The 10,448-nt window shown below is 47.6% G+C and overlaps 1 pseudogene; it reads right to left on the minus strand.

The window, feature by feature from the left end:
• Positions 1 to 9,713, minus strand: part of LOC103080179 (60S ribosomal protein L31 pseudogene) — a 17,915-nt pseudogene extending 8,202 nt beyond the window's left edge.
• Between the last annotated feature and the right edge of the window lie 735 nt (positions 9,714 to 10,448).

The raw sequence follows: 10,448 nt of genomic DNA on the forward strand, positions 1-10,448 counted from the left end.
TTTTTAACTCTCTCTACTTGGATGAGATGTCACCTCAGATAACAGTCTGGTAACAAAAAATTCTTTAAAGAGAGGATTACAAGAAAAAGCTGAGGTTTCAAAGCAGGGTCAAGAGAATTCCTTCACCTACCTCACAGTGTGGCCCGGGGCTCCTGCTTCCAGCCTGAGGCTGAGTAAAGATTTATTGATAGGAAAGCCCAGAGAGGAGCCAGCTGAATTGTGAGAGTGGATTAACTCAGGGACAAAGTGACAAGAGGAAAAACAGGGACTAGCCATCACTGACAAGCCGGCCTTGGCAAAAGGCTCACATAAATCTGGTGGCAAAAGGACGAGAAACTTGGAGGCCAAAGACTGAGATGCCAAACCCAGGAGGCACAGCCGAAGTGGCCTAAGTGAGCCAGCAGAGCCCTGACCTCTGGGTACCCGGTATCAGGCAAGAAACTCCGTTCCTGAAAAGTGGTATCAAGTCCATCACTGGGAAAGGGAGGCCTTTCTAACCCAAAGCTGGTGATCGCTGCATTAGTGTGGGCCCCCGAGGAGCAGCCCCAGACGAGGATTCAAGCGCGGGTGGTTTATTTCGGCGGCAAAAGAGAAACGGGTAGGAAAGTGGAGAAGTGAGACGGGCGAGGGCAGGCAGTTAATAAAGGGCGAGGTACCCGTCAGCGACCACTGGAGGTGACTGAAGCTTCATCCCATAGGGATTTCTGCAGGTGCTGGAAAAATACTCCCGAATGCCCGACAAAAGGAGATTATGTCAATAAATCATGGGCTGTGCTCTCAACAGAGAGCTATGGAGAGAGAGAGAGAGAGGGAGGGAGAGAATTTAATAGCAATGCAAGCCATTTTTCACAACAACCAAAACTTTCACTTATCTGTTCTTTCTCAGATTTTTCCATAATGAACACAGATGACTTGTTTAATAAAAATGATAGTCGGGGACTTCCCTGGAGGTCCAGTGGTTAAGACTTTGCGCTTCCAATGCAGGGGGCACGGGTTTGATCCCTGGTCGGGGAACTAAGATCCCATATGCCACGAGGTGTGGCCAAAAAAAAAAAAATGACAGACGTTCCAATAACAAAAAAAAAAAAGAAAGAAAATGTGCAACTCCCAAAGATAATAGGAAATTTGGTGGGTAAAATAATTCTAAGGCAAATCCTTCTGAAAAACAAAGCCCCCCACCCTCAAATAAGGTCAGCATGGGTCCCTAGTTTATCTTTGGTACCAAAATACAATTTTAAAGGGAAGAGGGGTACTTCCACACAGACAGTGGGCTCAGAGCCGGAGCCCACCTCCACCTACTCCCTGAATCAGCCAGAGATTTGCTGGGTTCTGCAGGACACACACGTCTGGTCCAAGGAGCTCTCCTGGCCAAATCTTGCCATCCCATGATGAGCTACCACCAGTGAACCCCACCTCTGCATGGTATCTGAAGAGTGAGTCTGGGGCCATATTGCCCTAACTTTCCCATCAGGCCCGTGGTCCAGGGTCCGGCCTGGCAAGTCGGGGCCTGTTTGCCAAGGCCTGGCTGAGTGGAAGACTGCAGGCTGAGCGACGGGGGCAGAGCCTATTGGGCAGGACCAACCTGACAGGCAACCTGCTCAGTGTCAATGTGGGGGCAGAGTCTTCTCCCTGAGAAACTGAAGTTACGTGCCCCAGGGGGGTTGAGGAAAATCCCAGCTCCTCCAGCTAAAGAATCTGGGGCTGGAACCCTGAAAGTCTGGCTTCAGGGTCAGGACTTTACTACTGCATGAGTGTCCTCCACCTACTTTTTACAGACTAGGAAAACAAGACTGCATGGGTTACTGGGCACGGTGAGAACGATGAGTGAACGGCCAAGGTCAGCATCTTCCTCCTTCTTGGCATTAGTTCTCTTTCACCAGAAAGCAGGAAGTGCAATTCTGTGAGTCACAGAGGAGGCAGCAGAGATCCTGACAAGTACTTCCAACAAGATGGTATTCAAATATCTTTTAACAATGACAATTTTTGTTCTAATGGGAAGCTACTTGGAAGTCCAATATATCTTGCAGATAAACCCCAATGTTCATTGCAGCACTATTTACAATAGCCAAGACAAGGAAACAACCTAAAGGTCTATCGACAGAGGAATGGATAAAGAAGATGTGGTACGTATATACAGTGGAATATTACTCATCATAAAAAAGAATGAAATAATGCCATTTGCAGTAACATGGATGCACCCAGAGATTACCATACTGAGTGAAGTCAGTCAGACAGAGAAAGACAAATATCACTGTGATATTTGTCATACGATATCACTCATATGTGGAATCTAATTTTTAAAAAAAGAAGATACAAATGGAGATTTCCCTGGTGGTGCAGTGGTTAAGAATCTGCCTGCCAAAGCAGGGGACACGGGTTGGATCCCGGGTCCGGGAAGATTCCACGTGCCGTGGAGCAACTAAGCCCGTGCACCACAACTACTGAGCCTGTGCTCTAGAGCCCGTGAGCCACAACTACTGAGCCTGCGTGCCACAACTACCGAGCCCGCGTGCCTAGAGCCCGTGCTCCACAAGAGAAGCCACCGCAATGAGAAGACCGCGCACCGCAACGAAGAGTAGCCCCCGCTAGCCGCAACTAGAGAAAGCCTGCACACAGCAACGAAGACCGAACGCAGCCAGAAATAAATAAATAAATAAAGATACAAATGAGCTTATTTATAAAACAGAAACAGACTTACAGATATTGAAAACAAACTTATGGTTACCAAAGGGGGGAAACGTGGCAGGGAGGGATAAATCAGGAGCTTGGGATGAACATACACAGACGACTATATATATAAGACAGGTAACCAACAAGGATCTAGCACAGGGAACGCTACTCAATATTCTGTGATAACTTACATGAGAAAAGAATCTAAAAAAGAATGAATGCATGTATATGTATAACTGAATCACTCTGTTGTACACCTGAAATTAACACAACATTGTAAATCAACTATACTCCAGTAAAATTAAAATTTAAAAAGTGAGTTACTCTGGTTGAAGGTGAGAGGGGGCAGCCTAAACTCGAACCTTGACCCGATGGTGGCCCCCGAGGCTCTCCCATGAAAGCACTAGGCTTGAAAAGCACATCTGGAAAATCACTCCCTGTTGTAGATTACAAAAATGGCCAAAATTCTTTGTAGCCCTTCCCATCAAGAGGTGGGGTCCATCTCCTCCATTCCTAGCATTGGAGCTAGGATGCTGACTTGCTTTGATCAAAAGAATGGAGTGAAAGTGTCGTCATGCCAATTCTGAGTCTAGGCCTGTGCTTGCTCTCGGAATCCTTCTGCCACCAGGCAGGCGAGTTTAGGCTAGCCTGCTGGATGATGAGAGCCCATGTGGCCCCGGACATCATAAACCAAGCCACCAGCCGATCATGCCCATCTGAGATCAGCCAATTCCAGCCCAGGCCATAAGGACTGCCCAGCTGAGACCAGCCCAAATTGCTGATTTACAAAATTATGAGCGAAGTCAACGATGTTACCTTAAGCTACTAAGTTTCAGAGTGGCTCATTATGCAGCAACAACTAAATGATATAGTTTCCAGACAGAAGAACCTCAAAATAATGCGATGACCTTCCCCTCAGGTCTCGAAATTCGAGGAAATGCACAGCAAGGGGTCCAACCCCAGAGCAGACCCTATCCCCAGTCCTAACCAAAGCCCTTCCCGATCCACCTATGCTTCCAAATGTGGTGGGCAGAGGCCAGACATGTCCCCTTCTGCCCTAACTTCAAACAGAATTACGATCACAGAGGGGGACAAAGACACTATTACTCGGCCCCAAGAGGACCAAAGGTCCAGCTAGAGAATTCTATTCAGAATCCACATGTGCAGAGAAAGGGCACCTCCCGGGTTCCCCACAGATGCCTCCGGGCTCATGGCATTCTTAAAGATTGGGGCTGGGGAAAGAGGCGGCAGAGAGAAGGAGACAAGGTCTTCAAGTTTAAACCTTGTATGTTACAGCTGCTCAGAAAACGCCAAAAAAATGTAAATGAAAATTCTCAGCCGCAGTGGGAGAAATCAAGGCCCAAGGTCCCAGGTTAATCTTTCAGACTGCTGGGCACACTGCAAAGCTGTCTCCATTTATTTACTTCTAATTGAAAGCTGGCGTGCTGAGGGTTACTCCACCCAGGCGTGAAGCGCAGCCATCCGTGAAAGATTTCCCAAGACCTCTTCCTCTGCAGAAGCATCCTTCATGTGCTTGAAAGGGAAAATGTCATGGGGACACTAAATTAAAACTCAGTTTTGTCTTTGAAAAATAGATCCAATCCTCAATAGGATGTGGTTGGACAGATACCAGCATTAGCATAATTCCTTAGTACATTTTATAGGCCAATCGGAAAAAAAAAGGATACCCAGAAACCTATCAGATAGAAAGGTCTCATGGGGGCCACACATGCTAATTTTCACAGATGGACACTCCTGGGACTCACAGTTGACAAAGGGTGGTTTTCTCTGGGAGACTTTTAACTCTTACAGGGGTTGTTTCAACACAGTTGGTCAGCTGGTGGGAGATACCAACCAGGAAAAAGAAGTTCACTACCTTTCAAGATTGTTAGCTATGCACGAATTCATTAGTTCACTTACTCACTTCTTCATTGATTCAACAAATGCTTATTGAGTCCCTACAGTGGGCGAGGCACTGTCTTGGCCACTGGGCATACTGCTGGGGAACCGGCCCCCAAGAAGCCTACAGTCTACCAGGAAAGAGAGTTGGGCAAACAAGTTAAGACAGTCCTCCATTTATGTAAGGGCTCCCTTTGGAAAACCTTCTGTGAGTCAGTTTTGGACACAAACCAGAATTGTTCAAAACTCTGGACCCATTCAGCAGGTGTGCATACAAAAGCAGTGGAGACATTTGAGCACACAGGGAGCAGCCTGTGCAGGCTCCTGCCTCGCTTCTTAGACAAACTCTGTCATTAGTGTAAAGAGGTAAAGAACATGGGCATTGGAGTTGGGCAGACCTCCACCCAAGTGCTGTCTCTGTCTTACCATCAGTGAAGTCTTAGGCAAGATCCCTGATTCTCAGAGCCTCACATTCTTTGTCAGTAAAATGAGGATAGCATGGCTGAAGGCTGCAGTGAGCCCAGCTGAAAGACTACCTTGGCCAGCCTCCCTTGCAGCTAGGTGTGGCTATGGGAGTAATCTCTGGCCCATGAGATGTAAGTGGCAGTTGTTGCGTGGGATTTCTGGTAAAGTAAGCTCACAAAGCAAGCTGGAACTTGAAAAAATATCTTTTGCTTTCCTCTTTTTCCTCTCTGTCAGGGATGTAGATATAAAGGCAGGAGCTACAGCAGCCATCTTGGGCCATGAGGTAAACTTGAAGATGGAATTTGGAACTAAGAAAGACAGAAGGAGCCTGAGATTCTGATGATCAAGGAACTACTATTAAGACCATGGCCAACAAGGTTCAGGCTTCTTTTATGTGTGAGAAAAATTAAATATTTCTTAAAATCACTATTATTTCTGGTCTATTTTAAGGCACCGATAGCAACTCCTAATACAAGTAGCCATAGTGTTAATGTGAAAATTGAATGAGGTCATTCACACTGAACGCTTAGCCCAGTATCTGGCCCACAGTGAGCTCTCAGGGCAGAAGAGTTCACACTGTCATTATTCATATGAAATATTTACATTGTCTTAGCTCAGGATGCTACAGCAAAATACCAAAGATTGGGAACCTTACAGAAATGAAATTTATTTCTCACAGTTTTGGAGGCTAGAAGTCCAAGATCAAGGTGCTGGCCGATTTGATTCCTCAAGGGTCCTCTCCCCGGCTTACAGCCACTTTCTTACTGTGTCTTCACATGACAGCAAGAGGGGGAAAGCTCTGGTCTCTTTTCTTCTTGTAAGGGCACTAATCTCATCATGGGGCTGCACCCTCATGACCTCATCTGAAACTAATTATTTCCCAAAGGCCTTACCTCCAAATAGTATCACACAGGGCGGGAGGCAGGGGTTAGGGCTTCAACATATGAATTTGTTGGACATCAGTCCATAACATACATAGACCCTACCGGAAGTTTCAAACACAGTTGGTTTGCTTAAATTAGATTAGCAGAAATAGAAAACCTCCTGGATTATACTTGAGAATCGTGAGGGTTACAATAAACGGAGGTCAGGATACCAGAGGACTGAAAGTCCAACATGATGACTGGGGTTTGGAGGTTGTGTCCATATGCCTTGCTTCCTGGCATCACTTAGATGGCAGGACCAGTCATTCGTCAAGGCCGCTCCTAACTCATGAGAGTAAAACCACATCATCTGATTAAGAAGACCTCAAACAATGAAATCCATGGTCAGACCACACATCCACCTTATGTTTCATTCTTTGCTTCACAGATGACAAAACAACAGCAGCAGCACACTATGAGGAGAATCTGCTGTGTGCCAGGCTCTGTCCTGGCTCTGGCCTCAGAGTGAACCAGTCAGGGCCTGCAGATGGCATGCTCAGATTAGGAACTTTGAGGAGAGTTTATTAGAAAGACCGTTTCCAAAGATGTGGGCAAGATATAGAGAAACCACAGGGAGAGTGCAGCACCAGGGCGGTAAAGGGCGGGCTGTCACCCCCTCCCCCAGCCCCCTGGGCCTGTAGCCTTGAGCACACAGAGCAGTTACCAGATCCTGTAGACAGGGCTGCCCGGCAGGACTCACAGCCAGCTCACGCGGACCCCCCAGGAGTGAACATGAACCTCAGTCTCCTCCCGCTCCAAACTCGTGGTTCCCACGAGGCGGATCTTCCAGAAACCGGAGAGTAGTGGAGCCTGTGCCCACAGCCCATTCAGGTCAGTCTTCTAGACATAGAGGGGGGGTGAAGAGTGAATCTGGAGGGGCCCAGGGCCTTATCCTTTTAATCTTCAATAACTATCCTATGAGGTAAATACTATTATTACCTCCCTTACACACACGAGGAAACCGAGGCCCAAAGAGAAACCATTTACACATGTGAAACAACTAATTTTGTAAAGATGTACAACTTGGATTCTCTAGGATGAGATGTTGAACTCTTGTTACTTAAGCTATTTAAAATAAGGTAGTATTCCTATTAAAGTATATGCACATCTATGTCAGAGCTTAACAGACACGACAGCTCATGCCCCTATGAGATGCACACTCTGATTACCTCTGTTTTACTGTTGAGGAAGCAGAGACTTAATGATGTTGAGCCAGGTGACTTCTAGGATCCTTTAAAATCAGAATTGTCTCTAATTCAGTAACTATTTAAACCATTGCTTATGATTTGTAAAAACAAGACCACGAAAAGTCCACAGGACCACCAACAAACATGTGTACTGAAATTATAAAACTCTTTCCAGTGAAATACACCACTGCAGTAAATCCTTCCATTCAGGGACACAAAAGTGGTTGACATTAGCGGAAACAGCACAGATAACCTAAAATCAGGGGCAAACACGTTCTGTCCCTCCCAGCTGCATTCCTGGCCATTATGCCCCGAATTCTTTCTTTGATTCCTCCTTTGTATCCCAAGACCAAAGTTTCTTGGGAAGAAAGAAAAGGGTTTTCTGGAGACGTGACATATCATAGTGTTATTGGCCGTAGTATTAGTTGGGATTCTGTGGGTACAAGTTATAGGAAATCCAGCTCAAACTGGCTAAAACTAAAAAGGAAAGCTATTGGCTCATGCCCTAGAGTAACCGTGGCTTCGGGCATTGACTGATTCAGGGCTCAAAGGATGCCACCAAGAACTAGCTCCCTTCTCTGCATGTGATTCTGCTCCTTGGTGTTGGCTCCATGGAGCTGCGAAGTGGCCACCAACAGCTCCTCAGACCACCCTCTTCCAGCATCTAATCCAGCAGGAGAGCAAAATTCCACTTCTTCAGTAATTCAGATGAAAACAGTAGAACTGAGTCTCTCTGGCCCTGACTGGCATGGCATGGATCCTACGGTCACTACGGCCAAGGAAATGTTGTATTCCAATCAGCCAGGGTGGGGCTGACCTCTCCTACAACATGTGGACTGAGGCTGGGCCAAGGATGATCTCATAGAAGCATCAGGGCTGCTGATCAAAGAAAAGGGAAAGGATGCGGGGCGGGGAAAGCAACCCCTCTCCACCACAGCGAGCAATACCATCACCAGAAAGATGCACCAGGGAATTTCTTCAGCCCAGAACCTGGCGGCGGAAGTCCTAGAGATGTCCAAGCCACAGCGGGACTCGGGGATGCGTCCGTAACCTCCTCTCCCCACCTCCCCGCCAACGGTCCCCCCATCCCAGCCTTCTTCCTAACTTGGGGGAAGGGGTCACAGGGTGGAATACATGCCTCCCAACACAACCACCTTCAGCTCTCCACTCAGTTCCCGGAGAATTCCTCCCCCTGGCCCTCAGATCTGAGCTGGAACCTTGCCTTCTCCCTGAAGCCATCGCTAACAAGACTCCCCAACTTCCCCAAGAGCTACCATTCCCCTCTTCCAGGGACTTGCAATGTTTTGTACATGCATTATCTTCATTCGAGGGCTTATTTTTCGTGCATCAAAATGATCGGTTTACACACCAGTCCCTCCTATTCTACACTCACTCACACACACTCACACACGCTCACCCCTACCAGATTAGAAACTGTTGGAAAGCAGAGATCAGCTTTTCTTCACTCTGAGTGCCTAACACGCAGCATAACATCTGAAACGGTGTTCAGAAATGGTGGGTGAATTAATGAGCAAATGAAAGCTTTCTACAGTTCCTGACACCAGATAAAACGTGCAACACTCATTTGGGCATTTAGTCAATCAACAGTGCTTGGTAAAGGATGAAATGGTGCCATTTGCAGCAACATGGATGGACCTAGAGATTATTATACTAAGTGAAGTAAGCCAGACAAAGACAGATATCATATGATATCACTTCTATGTGGAATCTAAAAAAAAAAAAAAAAAATTGATACAAATGAGTTTATATACAAAACAGAAACAGACCCACAGACATAGAAAACAAATTTATGGTTACCAAAGGGGAGAGGGAAGGAGGAGAGAAATTAGGAGTTTGGGATTAACATATACCAAAAAAAAAACCCCAAAAGCAGTGTTTATCAAACTCCTACTGAGTATAGACTAGGCATGAGCAAATTGTCAAAAATCAAATCAAATAGGTAAAGGGAAAAGCAATGGTATGCTTATTCTGCTTGTTTTAAAATAGAAAAAACCCGAAATAAAGAGAATGTGCCTGGTCTATGGATTCTCGTGCGGGAGCTACACCGTCAGGGAGGGAAAGTAGCCCCAGAAGCGCCAAAGAAGTCACCGTGAGATCCCGGGAAATGTGCCCGGTTTGTCCTCACGAGTGCAAACCGGTGGTTAAGGGCAAACCGTTGAGTTGTGAAAGCGCCCTTGAGAGATCCGATCTGAGAGGCAGAAAGGCCTGGGCTTGCTTCTCTGCCCCTTACTAGAGGATCTCAGGCGGCTGATTCAACTGCTCTGGGCCTCGTCTGCTCATCTGTAAAACGAAGAGATGACCACCCACTGATCTGCCCGCGGGGTTCAAGCCTCAACCGGGTGCGTTGGTACCTCCCTCCCTTCGTTCCGCACATGCCGTCTCCATCGAGCTCACCTGCGCAAACGTGCCGGAATCCAACCGCCTCTCTCCCACTTACCTGCTGTGGGTCTGAGCCTCCGTAGACTGGGACGAGCATCCTCGGTGTCCAGAGTTCTTCAGTTCCTGAGGTGCCCTGAATGAGCGGTGGAGCCAGCAGAGCGTGCGCCATCGCAAACAGCTGTTTGGTCCACTGGGCTCCTGAGTTTGGAAAGGGAGGGAGACCCGTACGCTCTGGTTAGCGTAGCTTCCTCGTCTCCTTTCCCCTGTCTTCGCTCCTCCTATCTCTTCTCCACCCAGCACGTAGAGGAACAGTGCAGACGCAGGACCGCTTCCGTCCTGTCCCTCCCGAACTCCAGAAGCTTCCAGGGCGGCCCGTGAATCCCTCCGCGCCTGACGCAGGTTCCACCCCGGCCACGCGCCACGCACCACGCACGCACCACTGCGTAGTTCGCCAGCCGCCTAGTCCGCCCGCCGCTCCGGCGTGCGGCCTTTCTACGTGATACTGGATGTGCAAACGCGTTCCCACTTTGTAACTTTGACTTTGCCCTTGTCCTTCCCTCTGCAGGGCAGCCGGGGTTCCCAGATCTTTGCAGCTGCATCCTTGCCGTCCCTCCGATCTCCGCTCAGTCCTTCCTGACCACGCGTGCAAGTCCAACAGGAGTCCTTCTGCCGCCTCTATTTTATTTTTTTCATCACACAGACTCTGCTTGAAACCATCTTATTCGTTTGCTTAATTGCACCCAAACTGGAATGTCTGCTCCCCGGTGTAAGGATGTAATTTGGCGTTGCAGACCCTAGAAGAGTGCCTGACACATAATAAACGCTCAAAAAATATTTGATGGTTGAAAGAATGAAGGAAGGGAGGAAGGAAAGAAGGGAAGAAGTGGGGGGAGCACATCCCTCA

This window comes from Lipotes vexillifer, unplaced genomic scaffold, assembly GCF_000442215.2.
Source record: "Lipotes vexillifer unplaced genomic scaffold, Lipotes_vexillifer_v1.1 scaffold1008, whole genome shotgun sequence".
NCBI lineage: Eukaryota > Metazoa > Chordata > Mammalia > Artiodactyla > Lipotidae > Lipotes > Lipotes vexillifer.